Source organism: Physeter macrocephalus, chromosome 13 (genome assembly GCF_002837175.3).
Source record: "Physeter macrocephalus isolate SW-GA chromosome 13, ASM283717v5, whole genome shotgun sequence".
In the NCBI taxonomy this organism is placed as follows: Eukaryota; Metazoa; Chordata; class Mammalia; order Artiodactyla; family Physeteridae; genus Physeter; species Physeter macrocephalus.
This window is the reverse complement of record NC_041226.1, coordinates 19,226,306-19,245,639: the sequence shown is the minus strand read 5'-3', so window position 1 is coordinate 19,245,639 and position 19,334 is coordinate 19,226,306. Positions and strand designations below refer to the sequence as shown.

The 19,334-nt window shown below is 37.7% G+C and overlaps 1 protein-coding gene across 4 annotated transcripts in view; it reads left to right on the top strand.

Moving 5' to 3' along the window:
- Positions 1 to 985: 985 nt before the first annotated feature.
- Positions 986 to 19,334, top strand: part of FNDC3A (fibronectin type III domain containing 3A) — a 199,105-nt gene continuing 180,756 nt past the window's right edge. For 2 of the 4 annotated variants that reach the window (XM_024126029.3, XM_055089637.1), the window contains exon 1: positions 1,670 to 1,950. The gene's annotated coding sequence lies outside the window, so the exon portion shown is untranslated. Of the gene's footprint in view, positions 1,079 to 1,669; positions 1,951 to 2,400; positions 2,648 to 19,334 lie in introns of those variants that run through there. The other 2 variants (XM_007105284.4, XM_007105283.4) reach the window with 2 other exon arrangements.

Genomic DNA, 19,334 nt, shown 5'->3' with positions numbered 1-19,334 from the left:
AACCCCAAAGGAATCAAAATCTTGAGAGATGGATTACAAGATTCTTTTTAAAAAGTTTCCAAGTAGTAAGCTTTGGAAATTACCAGCATAGAGTCAGGTTTGGAAACCACTCCATTAGTCTCAGACCAAACAGAGCTAGGGCAGCAATACAGAAAAGCCACCCAACTCACCCACGCTCTAATAAATCCTCATATTTTAAAACAAAATACAGCTGTGCCTCAATTATCCAGAGACCAGCTTTCCAGTAATTTTGTCTGGAAGAGGGCCAAATGTGGCAGTTAAGAAAAGGAAACGCCTCTGGCAGAAGAAGAACTTTTTGAGAGTGAACAACAATGAAAATATCTCAGGATACCACTTGATATACAGTCACTGTCCTATTTACTGATGGGAAGAAGGGGAAGAAAAGAAATCTCTCATTGGCTGACTGTGGATATAAACATCTGATCAATCATCACCTGGAGCCATAGAGAAAAGCAGTCAAGAAAGGAGAAAAGAGTAAAAAATAAACAGCATAGTAGAAAGGATGAGAGGAAGGATCTGAGTGGATCAAGAGGCAGATGAGGAGATGAGAAGCAGTGACAGATATTAGAAAAGGTGATGAGAACATTCCAAAGAGAAAAAAAAGAGATCACCTAAGTAGAGATCCTGTATACCTCAGCAATCCCCTGGGACTAGCGTATGGCCAAGGTATGGCGTTTGATGGCTAGTCATCAACAAAGGATTTCATTAACCATTGTATTCCTTAAGAACGTAGGGAATAAGTACATTTTAAAAGGATTTCTGTAAAAAGGTGGGGAAAAAAGCACTGCTATTTTTTAAAGGCAGCACAATTCATAAGCTGAAATAAAGCCAGAACAAGGAGGCTGGGTACGTCGTCACTGTTTCTGAGGGGACAGTTCCTGGGGTTAGAATCCCCGTCCCAAGGACAACCCCCATCCCAAGTCCTCCCGTGGAAACCGCAAAAGGAAGCAGCCCTGACCGGTCCTCAGGCATTATTGCAGCGCCCCCAGTTGCTGGAGGTTCAAGGAAATCTCGGCCGCGTTCCATTGTAAGTCTTCGGGCTGTTGCACAAATTAAGGTAATGGGTTTCCACGCGTTTTGACTGGGGAAGAGACCAAGAAACTAACCCTCACGTTTCCAACTGAAGTAAATATCTAAATATTTTTGTTTCCTTAAGAGATCCTGGGGTGTAAGCGTTTGGGGTTGAAACCATCCAAGCCCACTTCGGTTGGCTTCCTATTCCTTGGGGGAGTGTCTTTAAAAGCACCTGCCGGCATTAAGTTTTGTGCTTCCTGAAAAAGGCCGACCCCGGTGCGCCTCAGAGGGAGTCTTTCACAATCTGGACTGAGAAGTGTGTGAGAGCGGCCCCAGGAACGTCAGCTGGCTCCTCATTTCCCTAGTGTCGCTAGCAGCCTGGCCGCGGCGGCGGCTGCGACGACCCAGGCGTAGCCGGGCCTCAGGAGAGGGCCCGGAGCCCCGGGAAGGCGGTGGGCGCCCCGGGAGCGGCAACGGGGACTCTGACGCCCCGCACCGGCGGCTCAGCGAGCGCCTCGCGCTCCCGGTAAAGACCAGAGGGGTAGCGGGCCAGGGCGCGGGGCGGGGACGCGGGGTCCGGGCCGGCCGGGGGCGCCGTCGGCTGGGCTCGCGCAGCCGCACTCGGCGCGCCGACTCCGGGCTCCTCCTCCCGGCTCCGTAGTAAGCATGGCGGCGGCGGCGTTCGTGGTCCCTCGGGTGAAACAGAAAGCGGGAGCTACGCGGAGAGGGAGCGAAGAGCGGGGCTGAGGCGGCACCGTCACTGCCGGGAAACCACCCCAACAGTCAGTGCGCCGGCGGCCGCGGCGGCCCCGAGAGCTGGCTCTGCCGCTGAAGTGGAGCGAGAACGATCAGGAACCCGAAGAAGAGGCGCCGGGGTAGCCGCCTTCCTCCGCCTCAGAGCGGCGTGACTCGGAGGTGAGAGCGCGGGCGCTCCCTTCGGGAAAGGTGGGGGAGACCGAGGCGTCCGGGTCCCGTCCCCCCCGCCCCCCTCGGGGCAGGCGCCGCGGAAACCGTTAGTCTGGGTGTGAGGGGCCGGGGCGCTAAGCGGGGTTCGGACCCGTCGAGGGGCCTGGCCCACCCAGTCTTGTGGGCGCGCGCTGGGCGGGGGGGAGTGGGCCGCGGGCGGGACCCGTCCACTCACGGGGCACCTGCTGGGCCCGAGTCTTGCCGGGAGGCGCTCGGCGGGGCGCGGCCGCGGCCCCGCCACCAGCCAGCGGAGGCGGCGTGGGCGGCCCTCCCTCCGCCCCCCTGGCCCGCGGCCCGCGGCGAGCCGTGCCGCTAACGGCGGCGCTGGGGGGTGGACTGCGGAGCCCTCCGGAGCGGATCGCCGAGCGGCCGCGGCGCCTTCGGTGTTGGCCGCCGGGCAGCCGCCAAACTTGAACGCTCTTCGGAAGAGAGTTTCCCCTGCTCCTGTTGGGGTTAAAACCTCGAAAACCCGCCCTAGTGTATTTGATCCTGCTTGGCTGGTGCCAGTACCTGGCCGTTCCTCCAGCCGGCGGAGTTAACCACCTGTTCAGTCGGGGGGTGGACTCCGGGCTGCTAGTCCTCGCCCTGTTTTACAGCCTGGATCTTTGAACTTCTGACACGGCTGTGGAAGGACGTCATGCGTTAGGTAAAGAAAATGAACACGTAATTTAGCCATAAAATCTGGGGCAGAACGGCGGCGGTTTTAATGAATGTAGTCGTTAGTCGTTCTTTTATTAAACTGTTAATGTTAAAAGCCTTGGGATAGTTTTCTGTGGGGGGAAAGGGGGTAATGGATAGTGGGGTGCTAGGAATCATAAATACGGGATTTTCTTTTGTGAAATTTCATGTAAGTTCCTTTGGACACCTTCGTGTCTGAGCATCTATTAACAAAGAATACCAGGCTGACAAGATTTTTTTTTTTTAACTGTATAATCCTCATGTATGTGTAGACTGTAGGCTCTTAAAACTGAGCGGCATAATTATTTTGCTTTTTCCCGTGGTCTGTGTTTTTAGCTCTTGGAAGCAAAATTGGTGTGTGTTTTTCTGTATTTTAAGAATGAAATAACAAAAGTTGAACTGTTACTATAATGTTTTATCACCATGATAGTACCAGCACCAGTGCTAAACATATGCCACCCGGGAGTTGGAGCCATATGTTAGGCAGAAACTAATTGAGTTTTGTGGCTATGATCTTGTATTTGGATAAATATTTAGTTTTTGTGTATTTGCTAAATCTGTAGTTCTTGCCATCGTGTAAGTTTTTAAATCACCTAAAAATAGTCCAGAGAAATGAGCCCCCTGCCTGTTTGATATTTTCTTGGTTGGTTTGACTTTTCTCAAGTAATGAGATAAAGTGCCCACTGAGACAGATGGTGGACTTAAAACAGTGATAAAAAGGATTTTACACATCTTTGATAACATAGAACCTAAAATTTTGCTTTCAGCTTCTTAGCCCACTGATAATTGTTGCCATCACCACTTATACCAGTTATTGGGAAGAAGGGATGATGACTTGACAGGAAAAAGATTTTGTTAAAATTTTTATAAATAGTTTTATGTTTAAGAATTTTAGCACTATCACAAATTTTATGAAATTTTCTTCTTTCCCTTCATAGAACACCTCTCAGTTTTCTTGTGTAGGTTAACTGAAAATTTTTTATCTCAAGCTGGCTGCTTTTAACCACCTGTATGCTTCTGAATGAACTCCCCCTCTTTCCGTTTTGTCTGAACCCTCAAAAATCATTGACTGTTCAGGAAAAATAAACTTCTGGTTAACATTGGCTTCAATCAAACATAATTATAAGGGTAATTTGCTTCTCCCAAATTAATCATATGATTCAAAAAAACAGATTTGGTGTCATCTATGTCATCACTTTCCCCCTTTGTATGAATAACTGAAAGCTGATTTATCATGCATTTAGTGATTACGTTTTAATTTTTAAAGTTCTGCGGTATAATTTTGAGCATGTTTTATTACTAATTATGAAAAAATTTCTCCCTCTTCTCTGACCAGCCAGGCAGAGGTCAGGATTGAGAGGTTATAAAACCCAGAAAAAAGAGAAGCGATGCATGATTAATAATTTTCATCATCTTTTGTAGCTTTACTTAGGTAAAGAGCATTTAATTTATAATTTGTTTTAGACTTACGGGTAATAATTATGCCTGTTTAAAAATATTTGTATTTTTTTTAATGTGCATACATCCAAGGCTTGTGCATCTTCTATTTTGCCTATATTTTTAAGATACAATTTGATGAAGTAACCTAAAGGTTTTGTTTTCTTTTTCATGTTCTTGGTACATTTTTCTATGAAAATGAGTCTAGGTGATATCTTTGAGCATGATGTAGCGATATGCTTGTGATTTCTAATTTTATTAGCCAGGTAATCAAAAGATAAATAATTGGTTTTTTCCCCTAGCAGTCTCTAGCAGACTTCAAATAAATTCACAATATTGTAAATCCAAAGGTTTAGAATACTGTGCATGCCAATTCCATTGGGTCTTTTAGTGCTTCTTTTTATCACATTGCAAAAAGAAAAAGAAAAATGGCCCGACACTGATATCAGTGTCGAGCTGCTTGCTAAAAAGGAATTAATGACCAGTAGCGTTGAAAGGCAACTTTTTTTTTTTTTAACCTGTATTGGGAGCTTTTATAATTTTCTTAATATTTTGGTCTCATTTTATTTCAGAGAGTTACGCTGTGGTCTCTTTAACCCTTGATCTTTATCTCTATCCTCCCACTATTGTAGTTTTGCTTATCTTTCACATATACTTTATAAGTTTGCGTTGTAGCCTATGGTCTTCCATCAAGTTTCTTTGTAGGTGTCTTCCTTTGATATTTCCAATCACTTATCACCCATTACCATTCCTCAGGCTGTTTTTTCTCCAAGGTAGAGAGATGCGCTTGGGAGATGACATGTGCTCAGAGGATGATGAGCTGCTAATAGAGCGGGGATACAAAAGCAATAGGATGTGTTTCTTTCCTTCAAGTAGTTTACAGACTAGTTGGGGATACTACACTAACACACAAGAAATCATTAGCAAAAATATAAGATGGCATTATTAAATTGTGTGGCAAGGACTGTAATTTAAAGGAAAGTGAGGCCACTGAGGGCTAGAATGATCCTGGAAGGCATTTAAAGGGAGTCAGACTTGAAACTTAGGAAGGATTTAGATATCTAGCAAAAGGAAAGACATTCCAAAAAAGATTGACAGCCAGAGCAGGAAGTAATAGCAAGGAGACCAGTCTGAGAGTGTATAAGGGTAAGTATCAGGAGGAAGAAGGAAAGAAGGTTAAAGTCAAGATTTTGGCTAAGCCCTACAGTATGGTCAAGAGAGTAATAGGCAGGGCTGGACAAGTTTGGCTGTATCATTATGAACCCATCACTGAAAGAACGCTAAATCTACTAAGTTATTTATATTAATAACTTAAGCTTTATGTATGAGGAATAGCTTATATGTTTTATATGTGTGTGTTTATTACAGTTTAGATCAGGGATCAGCAGACTTTTTCTTTAGAGTGCCAGATAATATTTTAAGCCTTGTGGGCCACTTGCTGTCTCTGTTGAATATCCTTTTTTGTTTTTTTTTTTTTTTTTTTTTTACAATCGCAGGATTTGGCCAGCAAGCCTGGTTTGCTGACTCTTGGCTAATAATTGGCTAGGTAATTGTCCATATAGCACATAATGTGAGCTGCCTTACATCATTTGTTTACATGGTTGTTTTGTGTTTTGTTCTGACTATCATTTATGGTTTTTTCCCTATATTATAGTAAGAATTAAGAGAACATGCAGAAATTAGTATTGTAATTGTTCTTTTGTGGCCAGACTTCTAGCAACTGCCTAGACTGAGTCTCAGAACTCAGACATAAAAGAAGAAAAGCCTTTGAGCTAGGCCTTAGAGCAGTGAAAATAGCTACACCATGGAATTTATAACCTGTATAAGGTTAAGTATATCAATTGCCTATTCAGGTTGTACGTATTTTAAACTTCAACTGGCATCTTAGAATCCTTGGCTAGGATGCTGGTGGCCTATAAGTGACAACTGGGGAGCAGGCAGTAGGAAACCTTGTTTTTAAAAGTAGTCTAGGTTGAGTTAGTTAAGAGACAAACAGTTGGACATCCCTCAATAACTCCAAGAGTCACTGTGTTATAGAATAGTCTAATAATTGATATTTACATTGATGAGTTTGAGTCATCAAGAAAAGATTGTATCATGTTTAGATTAAGGCAGAGAAAAAAGACCTAGAAATCTTTTAAAATATTTTCATTATGATTATTTAAAGATAAGTTACAGTGATTTAAAGGATAAGTATCAGTTATTTTGAAAATTCATTTACGTGAAATATCTCTTTGAAGTTGCTAAATTTATAGGTGTGTATTTCTGAAGCAATTCTATTTCCTTCACATTGTGTTTCATGTACCATTACCAGGTAAATAGTGGTGCCTCAGGTTATGGATGCATGAATAAATTCGCTAGGGTTACTCTATATTTTGTATTATCAAGAAAGTAAGAATATAGCATAAGAGCATTCTTTGATTCAACAGGCATTAGTAAATACATTCTGTATATCAGAGATAGTATTAGATGCTGGGAAAAGTAAAGATGTATGTGACGGAGAGCTGTCTGGTTAAAATCAGTGGTGTTTCTTTTTTTCCTCTTAAAAACATTAAAAGCAAACAAAGCAACAAAACCCCCAAACTTAAGTTAACTTTTGTCCTTTTGCCTATACTAGCATTTTCCATACTTTTAAAATGTATGTACTGTCTTAAGTTTTAAGGCAGTACAAACCTTTTGAACTAAATTTCAGCCTTCATGGATTGCTACCCAATAAAAGTATGGCTTTTTAAATTTTGCTTTAAGAAGAAATTAACAATTCACTCTCCCACCCCCCCTTTTGTCAGTACTTGAAACAGCTTCATTATTCCAGCTGTTTCCGTTTCCTAGATAGGAGATAAAGTACCTTGGATCTTAGTTCCAACTTGACCCTTGTTAGCTGTATGATCTCAGATTCGTTTTTTTCACTCTTAGGTTCCCAGTTTTTAAAATGGAGAATAATGTCTATCCTGATTTCCCCGCAGAAGTATTGTGAGCAACCAAAGAGATGCTGGAAACCATGACAATATTAAAGTACCATATGTGTTTACATTAATGCTACTACATTGGAAGCAGTGCAGCCTTTTTTTAATAAGACCAGAAATCATGAATTCAAGTTTTATCCTCCAAAGTTCTGTAAATATAGTATTACAATAAACATTTAGTTTACTCAAAAGTTTTAACTGCCTTCTTGGCAAAGAGAATGCACATTTTAAAAGCTTTCTTTCCATTCTTATTAATCTTTCAGTGTGGTCGGTATCCAGTGCCTCTGTTCTTTGCAAGAGAATACTGATCTTCATTCCAAGGAAATTCAGCTAATCCTTCCACAGTGGGATAAAAATATGCAAAAGTGAATTCCTTATAGTTTTTTTTTTTCAAGTAGAAGACTATTTATCTATAGTAATAAGATCTACTTGAACTCTCATTGGAAACTTGATTATTTTTTTTTAAATCCCATATAGACTTGCCAGATATGTGGTGGTACTCTCATTTTACAGATGAAACTATTACTTCTGATTGACTTCCATCTCTCTTCCTCCCTCACTTCTTGAGATTGCTTATGTGCTAATTGTTAGAAAGACAGAGTAGTAAGCATGATGTGTACTTTGACATAAACCTTGGTGTAAAGGTTATCTAAATTTGATAAATTAGGTTGTGTTAATAAGCCTCTATCAGAAGTGTCTGAAAGTTACTGTTTTCTGTTTTCCTTCTTCAGAATCCACATTTTAATATATTTTTGAACAGAATAATTTAAACAATTTAAGTGATTTCTTAGTGAAATGCAATTCCCCAGTAAGAAAAAAAAATCTTCCTACTTCTCTGGGGGTTCTAAACAGATGTTTAAGTACATTTTAAAGCACAGTTAAGACTTTTCTTTAAAAAGTAATTATATGCTTTCTTTTGCAGAAATAGATGTCATATACAACAGCTATGTACTTATGTTGAGATCTAGCTTGAAGGAGTAGTCATTTCGTTTACTTCAAAATCAGTTTCTCTTAAGATTGGCTTAAATAAAAATAAAAGTGAAAACATAGTTTATAATTTCTGATTTCATTATGTTTACATTTTCTAGATTTTTTTGGTTTGCTTGTAACAGCCATTCTTTTTTGTTTTCCAAAGATGTTTTATTTTATTTTTTTAACTTTTATTTTATATTGGAATATAGTTGATTAGCAATGTTGTATTAATTTTAGGTGTACAGCAGAGTGATTCAGTTATACGTATACATGTATCTACTCTTTTTCAAATTCTTTTCCCATTTAGGTTATTACAGAGTATTGAGCAGAGTTCAGTTGAGCTATACATTGGTCCTTGTTGGTTATCTATTTTAAATATAGCAGTGTGTACATGTCAATCCCAAACTCCCAGTCTATCCCTCCCCCCGCCCTTCCCCCACTGGTAACCCTAAGTTCGTTCTCTAAGACTGTGAGTCTTTTTCCTGACAGCCATTCTCAATTACAGTTTCATTCTTAAGACTTGATTTTTTTCTATGTAGTATTTTCATTTGCAATATATACTTTTTCTTTGCATTTTAGTTAATGAAATATACTTTTGTTTCTTCCATGTTAGGACTAGCTATTTCCAGTACTTCAGATTAGTAGATAAATCATTATTCCTCAAATGCCATAGTATGCTAGCAATTTTATTTTTTGTCGATTACTTGAACCTGACCAAAACTGGTCTAATGTGTGTGATAGAGGAGACTTTGGATAAAATGTACAGGCAACTCTTCCTCTAGTTCATCTTCAGGCTGCTTCCAGACTAATATTTTTAAAATATGAATTTATTAAAATCATTGCTCAGTTTTGGAAGTTAAAACCACACTACAATTCCTGCTGCATCAATTATAATATCTTCTATCTCTATTTTAGAGTTTATACTCTGTTGGTATCCTGTGACTATATCTATTTCCCACCACTTCCCAACTTTGTCGTATAAAGAGCATATGTTTTACATTAGGCAGATAAAGGTTTGTTTGTTGGCTTCTTCCCTTACTGGCTGTATATAAACTTGAGCACATTGCTTTTACCTCAAGGAGCCTTACTTTCTTCACTTTAAAGAGGGGTAATATAGGATCTATCTCCTAGAATTAGCTGCTATAGGGATTAAAAGAAAGAGCCCATTTAACATGGCAAGTGAAATACCATAGAATTTTTTTTTTTTTTTTTTGCGGTACGCGGGCCTCTCACTGCCGTGGCCGCTCCCGTCGCGGAGTGCAGGCTCCGGACGCACAGGCTCAGCGGCCATGGCTCACGGGCCCAGCCGCTCCACGGCACGTGGGACCTTCCCGGATCGGGGCACGAACCCGTGTCCCCTGCATCAGCAGGCGGACTCTCAACCACTGTGCCACCAGGGAAGCCCTACCATAGGATATTTATATCCAGAACTTTGAAAGACATTTCTAATCATTGTTACCCAGGTATCTAAATTCTTCCTTTCACCATTCATTTATTTATTCATCTGTCATTTGTTAAAAATCTTAAATGTCGTAGATACTTAGAATATGAATGTCACAAAAATGAATGTCATATTCCTTTTCCTCCAGCAATTCACATACTACGATGAGAGATAAAGACATGTAAACAAATACATATTTTAAAATAATTAAAAGTAAATAAAATACCTCTTGTCTTTCATCCCTTGTGTGAATCCTTCCTGTAGTTTAGTACTGAACTGCCATAGGTTTCCATAATATGCTCATGATATCATGACTGTGACATACTGTAGCATATATATGTTTTTACTTGCCTGTCTCATCTTTTAGACTATGAACTCCTCGATTTTGAACAATACTTCTCAGGTCGGCAGAGGTTTTTTTTGTTTTGTTTTGTTTTTTTTCTGTAAAGGAGCAGATAGCAAATATTTTAGGCTTTGTGGCCATATGGACTCTGTTGCAACTACTTAACTGTGGTGTAGGAGCATAAAAATAACCATAGATAATTATAAACATTGGGTATAACTGTGTTCCAATAAAACTTTATTTATAAAAGCAGGCAGGAGGCCAGATTCAGTGCACGGGTCTTAGTTTGCTGACTCCTGCAATGCCACATACCTTACAGCTGGCAAATATGAGGCACTCAGTAAATGATAATAATTAACATATATTAAATGCTTTCTATGTTCTGTGTACTATTCTAAACAACCTTTCCTGTATCAGTTTACTTAATCCTTAAAACAACTCTCTGAGGTAGCTATTATTGTCATCATTTTAAAGATGAGGAAACTGAAGCACAGAGAAGTTAAATAACACACCTAAAATCATACAACTAGTTAGTGAAAGATTTGGGATTTGAACCCAGGCGTTCTGACTCCAGAGCCTGGCTTTGAATTAGTAAATCATACCAGTTCTGATACGTTGAATCCCAGGAGTATAATATTGATTCAGCATTAGGAAGCATATTAATGTAATTCACTATACTAGTAGGTTAAAGGGGAAAACTATGTTTATATCTCTTTGGTGCTAAAAAAATAAATCATTTTCTAAAATTCAGTTATCCCTGACAACTCTTCATCAACAAGAAATAATCTTATAAAGGGTCTCTACCGGAAACCTGTATTAAATGTCATAATGAAATATTAGAAGTACTTTCATTAAAAGATAGGAACATTGGTCAAAGTCTTAGTGCGTTAAGAAACAAGAAAAATAATTAACCTCGAAATAATGGGGATTGGGAGTGAGGTGGAATATATCACTGTTACTAGTTGCAGTTGATATGATTATCTACTTAGACAAGACAGGCAACAGAAAATGATTTGAGTCAAAAAGATTTCAGTAAGCCCACTGGCTATGAGATAAATTTAGAAGGTTCATTAACTTTCTTATACACTAGCAATAACCAACTATGAAAAACAGTAAGAAAAGTAGACGCCTAAATTATAAAATACTTGAGAAATTTTAAAAATATGCAGCACCATCTGAAGAAAACTACAAGAAATCTGAATGGATGGAGGAATAGTATATTCCTGAATGTGAGAACTTAATACTATAAAATTGGCAGTTCTCACCAAACTAATACAGTGTAATCCTAATTAGAAATCCAACAGGATTTTTAAAATGGAATTTGACAAACTGATGTTTCAAGTTTTGAGAAGGAAAAATGCACAAGAATGGCCAGATAAATTTCAAAAAGAAGCATAACAAAGGGGAACTTACCCATCAAAGATTAAAACATACTGTACAATTATAATTATTAAAATAATAAGAATATGGAGTAGGAATGAGCATGTTGATCAAAGGAACAGAATAAGGAATTCAGGAGGAGCTCCATGGTTACAGAAGAATTTATTGTATGATTAACAAGTGAGTAATGGAAGAGCTAGTCTGTAAGTGATGGGGGACAATTGGCTGTCCAGTTGAGGTAAAGATAATTAGGTACTCACTTTGTGGTACTCTCAAAACTAAGTTCCAGTTGGACTAAATATAAGTAAAAAAATAAAATGGCAAAAATTTTGGAAGAAGTGAATTAAAAAAAAGTGTCAGGGTAGTGAAAGCCTTTTCAAATAAGACGTCAAACTTAGATGCCATTTAAAAAGGTAAGCAATAGACTGGGATAAAATATTTGACATGTATGTAGTAGACAAAGTTAATATTCAGAGTATAAAAGGTGTGGCTACAAATTAACCAAGTCAACCTAGTAGAAAACGAGAAAGAATGTACAGAAATTCATAGAAGTAGAAATATAGCCTATAAAGTTTTGAAGAGATGCTCGAACACACCAGTAGTAAGAGATTGAAAACATCGAGAGATGATTTTTTTTTTAATCTTTGCTAATAAAATTGGCAAAAATTGGAAAACCTTGATAGGTGTCACATTGGAAAGTAGGCACTCATAAACTATTGAACAGTATAAACAGCTTCATCGTTTTAGGGTAAAAGTTTAGCTGTATCTGTCAAAAATTTTTAAATTAATTTATTTATTTTTGGCTGCATTGGGTCTTTGCGGCTGCGCGTGGGCTTTCTCTAGTTGCTGAGAGCGGGGGCTACTCTTGGTTGCAGCGCGTGGGCTTCTCATTGCAGTGGCTTCTCTTGTTGCAGAGCACCTCTAGGCGCGTGGGCTTCAGTAGTTGTGGCTCGCGGGCTCTAGCGCACAGGCTCAGTAGTTGTGGCACACGGCCTTAGTTGCTCTGCGGCATGTGGGATCTTCCTGGACCAGGGATCGAACCCATGTCCCCTGCATTGGCAGGTGGATTCTTAACCACTGTGCCACTAGGGAAGTCCTTGTTTCTGTCAATTTTGAAAATGCATACTTCTAAGCCAGAAGTTTCATTTCTGTGTATTTATAATACAGAAATACTATCATAGGGTCATAGAGAATATTACATGATTGTTCCTTGTAGAGGGAGAAATATATGAAGAAAATGAAAGTATTTTGTGTTCATCATTAGAATAAATTATAGTATGCCCTCATAGTAGAATATTAGACAGCCGTGAAAAAGAATGAAGTAGCTACAGATGTACTTCTTTAGGAAACTCTTAAGATATTTTACATGAAAAAACAAGACATTGACCAGTACACGCAATTTTATTTAAACCACTCCCCTAAACCTCATACATACATAAGTGCAGAGCAAAACATCTGAAAGGGTACATTCCACAGGGGTTGCTCTGGAAATGGGAGTTGGAATGAGGCAGGAGTTAAAAATAATGTCTGTACATGTGTTTTTAAGTGTAAAACATACAACTTTCGTGATGTAACAAATAATAAAAGAAAAGATGGTTTGGATTTGGTGACTGTGACTAGTCCTCGTTAGAACCATACCTTCTAGTTGGCCAGCCTTGATTTATGTCTGTTTCCCTGTGTGATTTTTAACAGCACATCCTTTCACTCAAAAGCTTCCCAGTTAGTGTCTGAAATCATTGGTGCTTTTAAAGAGAGCAATTTCAGTTTAGTGTTGGGTCTGAAGCTGTGTTACAGCAGGTTAAAGAAGTGAGAATTGTAGGCTAGTGATTCTCAACCTTTACATAACCATATCTGCCAACCGGGACAATTTTAGTATACTTTATTTTATGAGTTTCTATTATAAAAGCAATTTTCTTTTCCAAATAGAAAATTATAATTTTGAATATAGTTGTTTTCAAGTCTCATATGCCTGGATATTTTGATCTCCCCTTTTAATATTAGAACCTAATATTTTAGGAGAGTTGGTAGTAAATTTCAGGAGAGATGTTAGCTTAAACTGAAGACAAAGTAAAGAAAAGGAAGATTTTTTAAAGATAAGATGAGGAAAGATTAGCATATTTAGGCAATAATTTTTAGCTCAGCCATAGTTGTAGATTTATAAACAAAGAATATGGTTGTCTCAGAAAGGACAACATTAAAATACTGGGTTCTACAGACAGATCTTTCTTCTCATGGAAAATACAGAAACATTTCTTGATTTTCTTATGATATCTTATGATAAAATTCTCTATTTGGGAGAAACTAATGAAGGAAACATGTTAAATATGGTGAAGTTAGTAATACAGCTTTTACAGAGGAATTCAAACCTTTTGGTTGTAAACCTAGATGCTAAGGTGTTACTTTGTTCAGAAAATATTCAGAAGCTGCTGTTTTTTAGTCTTAAACCCAAAGTGATTCTGATAGACATAACCAAGCATCTGAAACTCTGAAAAAGCAAGGTGAATAATCTCAATATATAAGCTAGTATTTTACAAAAGGGCAATAAAATATTTGTAGATGAAAATAAAATTGTCCCAGATGTAATTACGTTGTGCTCTAAAGGTAACCCAAGTGCTCTGAAAATAGCACTAGACAGCTAGGAGCTGTAAAATGGGATTTAAGAAGTACAGTTGTCACTCAGCATCTGCAGAGGATTGGTTCCAGGACCCCCGCAGGTGCTCAGGTCTCTTATATTAAATGATGTAGTACAATAGAGTCAAATATCCGCACGATCCGCACCTACAGATATGGAGGGCTGACTGTACTTTAAAAACAAAAAATCTATTGGTCTTATTTATGTGCACATTATCTGTCTTTTAACAGATTGGGGTTGATTTCTTGGAAGAATTCCTGCTCTCTTTTCCCATAGTTTCCTGAGTGGAAGTAACTTTGTGATGTCTTTTTCATCAAGATTGCATTGGAAGTCTTATTTTAATCAGGTTTCCATGTTAGTATTAAGGTGTGATTTCTTAGTAGCGGGGCTGGAGCTGTATCTCCTGACTGCTTATTATATTAAGTTATATAGTATATCTGACTAAGGAGAATAATGGCAGTGGCCCTCAAACTCCCAACCCTTATTTTACACCTCTGTTCAATTAAGAGGGATAAAAGACTGAGGCCCACCCATCCTACCCACTTTCACCTTTCCTTTCCAGTGAACAAGGAATTGGAGAAGAGTAAGATAAATAAGTTATAGTGAATACGTTGCTGACAATCTATATAAATTGCCATTTACGATTTAAGAAAATGAGTATATATATTTGATTTTATTAGATTAAACCATATGAAATTGTTATTTTAATGTTTCTGACCTTAAGTGGCAATTTCATGTGGTTCAACCTATTATATTACAGAACTATGCCCTATAATCACTGCTCTCTATATAAAAATACGTTGTTGTACTTAGAAAATATGTTGTAAGTTATTTAATATAAATTCATAAGCAGCACATTGCTTATGAAATGTCACCATATAAGTCAAATTGGAAAGTTTATGAATGTACCTACTTTAGCAACAAGGATAAAGTGATAAGCCAAAAATATTGTTAATGAACATATGCACCATTGGACACTATAGGATTAATCAATCAACCATCTCTGAAAACTAAATTAAATATGAGAATGATAAGATAAACATGTAGTAATTGCTAAATAAAAGCTATTAGGTTTAAAGCCATGACCAATAGAAGACAGTGCAAAAGCCAGAACTAATTGAAGAGAGCACTGATAATAGATAAACAGATAACAAAGTATCCTTCCCCTAAATTGTGGTAATTCTCTCTGTGTTGCATGGCAGCCACATGTCTTAGTAGAATCCTGAATCAGGCCCAGCTAATCTCCAGAAACATATTAATTTTAGTTTATAGATAACACATTTTTTTAGTAAATAAGAACTCACTCTGTAAGTTGCTGGTAAGTAATACTTAGTCTTATGCAGAAATCTAAGAAAGTGCGTGTCATTTTCCCAAAATATCTGTAAAGAGAATATTGATTTTTCTTTCGGTTAAGGGTATATCAAGAGCACATTGGCTTCCATTGGTGAACCCAGACCATACTTTTTAAAAAAATCTTGCTTTTAAAGCATTGCCATTTGTGTTCTACTTGTGATTAATTCATTTACCTTTCTACTGCCCATTGCGTACATTAAAAATTAAGAGTAGTGAATTCAGTTCCCTGTCAAGATGGAGTAAAAGGGACTAAACTTACTCTTCTGTCTGAAACAACTAAAAAAAAAACTAGAAAAAAAAATACATGAAACAGTGGCACTCAAGATGTTAGATATCATGCAGCTGAAGAGGGAAAACATGAGCCCTAAGATTGGCTCTGCTTATTGCCTGGAGAAAGTTCCCAGGGCACAGGGAGGGGTGTCCCAAGTAGGTCCCATCTCCCTGAGTTGAGATGAAGCTGGCAGTCCAAAGAGAATAGAGTGCAGATCCAAGTACCAGAGAGGAGAGCACTAAACATAAAAAGGACCTCAGTGATCTGAAGAAGGTCCCCCTTGAGTATTTAGCACAGTACTGATAAGTGCATACCTGTGAGGAAACTACCCAGGGCTAGAGAAAGAGTCACCTAAAAGGATTATATATTAAATAAAACATTGTCCAAGCTTATACAAGGCCAGAAATAGTGCCTGTTCCCACCAGCCAGAGTAGAAAGCCTCATAATTCTCAGGGCATTTGGTAGAGTACTCTGGAGGGTCTTGGCTCAGTGGTGGGGAAAAATTAACCCTAGACTAAATGTAGCTGTGTTCCTGCCTAACGGAAGAATATAACTTTGTTCTTGCCTAAAGCAAGACCCAAAAGGATCAAACTGTTTCCAAGTCACTTAGCCACGTCTCATAGCAAAGCTTAAGAATAGTTATAGGAATACAGAAATATCCAGCAGCCAACAAGGGAAAATTTACAGTGACTGACATTCAGTCAAAACTACTAAGCTTGCAAAGAAGCAGAATAATACAAACCACAATGAGGAGAAAAATCAGCCACTTGAAACTGGCTGCAAAATGACATTGATGATGAATTAATAGTCAGGAACATAACAGTTACGTTTGTATTCAGTATGTTTGAGAAGCTAGAGGAAAGATTGAACATGTTATGTAGAAGTATCTTCTAGATTATAATTACAATGTCAGAGACAAGGTACTTTGGATGGGATTAATGGCATGTTAGACATTGCCAAAGAAAAGATTATTGGATGTGAAGACATAGCAATAGAAACTGTCGAAAATGATACATACAGAGAAAAGAGAATTGTTTAAAAAGGTGAACTGAAAAAATATGTGAAGAAATAGTGGCCAAAATTTTTCTGAATTTGATAAAGACTATAAACCAAGAATCATGATAAGCACAAGAAAGATAAATGTCTCCAAGGAACATCATAATTAAATCACTTAAAACAAGTGATAAAGAGGAAAAAATCTAAAGCAGCCAACATTAATACAGGACAAAGATAAAAGTAATAGCAGATTGCTCGTCAGGAGCAATGTAAATTAGAAGGTAATGTAGCAATATCTTTAAAACACTAAAAGAATAACGTGTCAACTTAGGATTCTTTACCCAACAAAAATATCTTTCAAAAGCAAAGTAATGACTTTTCAAACATGCAACAGCTGAAATAGTTAATTACCTTCAGTCCTGTACTAAATGACATGTTCAATGGAGTCCTTCAAGCAGAGGAAAATTAAACTATATGGATACCTAGGCCTGAGGAAATGATAACTACATGGGTAAATATATAAGATTTTAAAACTATTATTATTTAGGTAATTTCAAAGGACAGTTGATTGTTTAATATGATAATGATAATGACTGTGGAGTTTATAACATATGTAAAAGTAAAATATATGATAATATTAGCACAAGGAAGGGGAGAAAGGGCAGATATATTGTTAAGGTTCTGATACTTATACCTGAAGTAGTAAGTTAGACTGTGAAACATTAGACTGTGATAAGTTAAAGATGCATATTATAAACCCTAAAGCAACCATGAAAGTAATAAAGGATTATAGTCTATAAAGCCAATGGGGATATAAAACGATATAATAAATAATTGAAGACAAAGCAGTTAAAGAGGAAAAGGGGAGTGAAGAACACATGGGACAAATAGAAAACAAATAGCAAGAGGTAGATTTAAACTCAACTATATCAATCACTCATAAACGATCTAAACACTATATATATAATTAAAAGAGATCATTGGATTCAATTTTTAAAAAATCAATACCCAAGAATATGACACCCACAAGAAACCCACTTTAAATATAAAGACACACATAAGTTAAAAATAAAAGGTTGGAAGATATACCATGCTAACACTATCCAAAAGAAAGCTGGAATGACTATATTAGATCAGAAGTTAGATTTCAGAGCAAAGATTACCAGGGACAGAGGGGTCATTTTGTAATAATAAAGGGATTAATTCATGAAGAAGACACAATCCTAAATTTTTATACATGATAAAACTGCAAAGAGACATATACAAATAAGAAATTTAGCAGAGGTTCTAATACCCCTGTCTCAACAATTGATAGAACAGATAGAATGTAAAACCTAAAACTTTAAAATTTCTTGAAGAAAACATAGGAGAAAATCTTTGTGACCTTTGATTCGACAAGGATCTCGTAGGTAGAACTCCAAAAGCACCATCCATAAAATAACAAATTAATCTCTTGGATTTATCATAATTAAAACTTCTCCTCAAAAGACATTGGTAGGAGAATGCAGAGACAAGCCATAGACTGGGAGAAAATATTTGCCAATCACTTAACTTGATAAAGAACTAGTAACCCGAGTATATTAAAGCGCTATCAAAACTGAGTAATAAGAAAAAATAATCCAATAACAAAATGAGCAAAAGTATTGGCCAGATGCTTAACCAGAAAGCCATACAGAGGGCAAATAAGCACATGAAAACACGTTGAACATCATTAGTCATTATGGAAATGCAAAGCCTGGGATTTAAAATAGATAGTAAGAAAATTTGGGAGGTGATGGGTAGGTTAATTAATTAATTAATTATCTTGATCATAGTAGTGGTTTCATCAGTGTATTCATGTGTCAGAATTCATCAAGTTGTGTACTTAAATGTTATTTAATATGTGTCAGTTATACCAAAATAAAGCTGTTTTTTAAATCTATAGTAGTTAGCACATTATATGTGCTTGATGCCATTTCCTAGGAACATTTGAACGTTTGTGTGTGTGTGTATGTGTTTTAACCTGTAGGAAATAGCAGTTGCAATCTGAGAGAAAAATTGATTTGGCTCATAGGCTTTTGATTTGGCTGAAATATCCAAAGGCAACTTCAAAGGCCTCATTAAACTTGATTACTTACAAATACTTTCTTCTCCTTAAGGAAACTATTTTTATCTATTTCTAGTTGAAGAACAAGAATGTATTCACATCTGGGTTGGGCCCTTCAAGAATGAAGTATTCTTTACATTGTTATCACCCTGACTCCTTCATTATCAGTTAATACTTAGTGAAAATGAGTTTTACATCTATAATCTGTATGGTCATGGGACTAGCAGCATCAGCTTAACCTGGGAACTTATTAGAAACGTGAATTATTGGGCCCTATCCCACACCTATTGAAACTGAGACTAGGTGTAGAGCCCAACAGTCTGTTTTAATAAACCCTGCAGGTGATTCTGATACATGCCAAAGTTTGAAAGCTATGGTCTTAGAGCAGCAGTGGGACTTCAGATACTTAGGTACTGATAGTAGTAGAATTCATTTCAAGAAATCTCACAGGATGGCATACTTAAAGATTTGTGTATTTCATCATATGTAAATTTTGCCTTCAAAAAAAGAGTTAAATACTGAATAGTAGTTACTGAAACATGCCTGAGGTGTTTAGGGGTAAAGTATACTGATGTCTGCAACTTTGAAATGCATTTTTATTTTAATTTTTTAAATTTATTTTTTTATTTTTGACTTCATTGGGTCTTCGTTGCTGTGCGTGGGCTTTCTCTAGTTGTGAGTGGGGGCTACTCTTGGTTGTGCGCGGGCTTCTCGTGGTGGCTTCTCTTGTTGTGGAGCATGGGCTCTGAGCGTGAGGGCTTCAGTAGTTGTGTCACGTGGG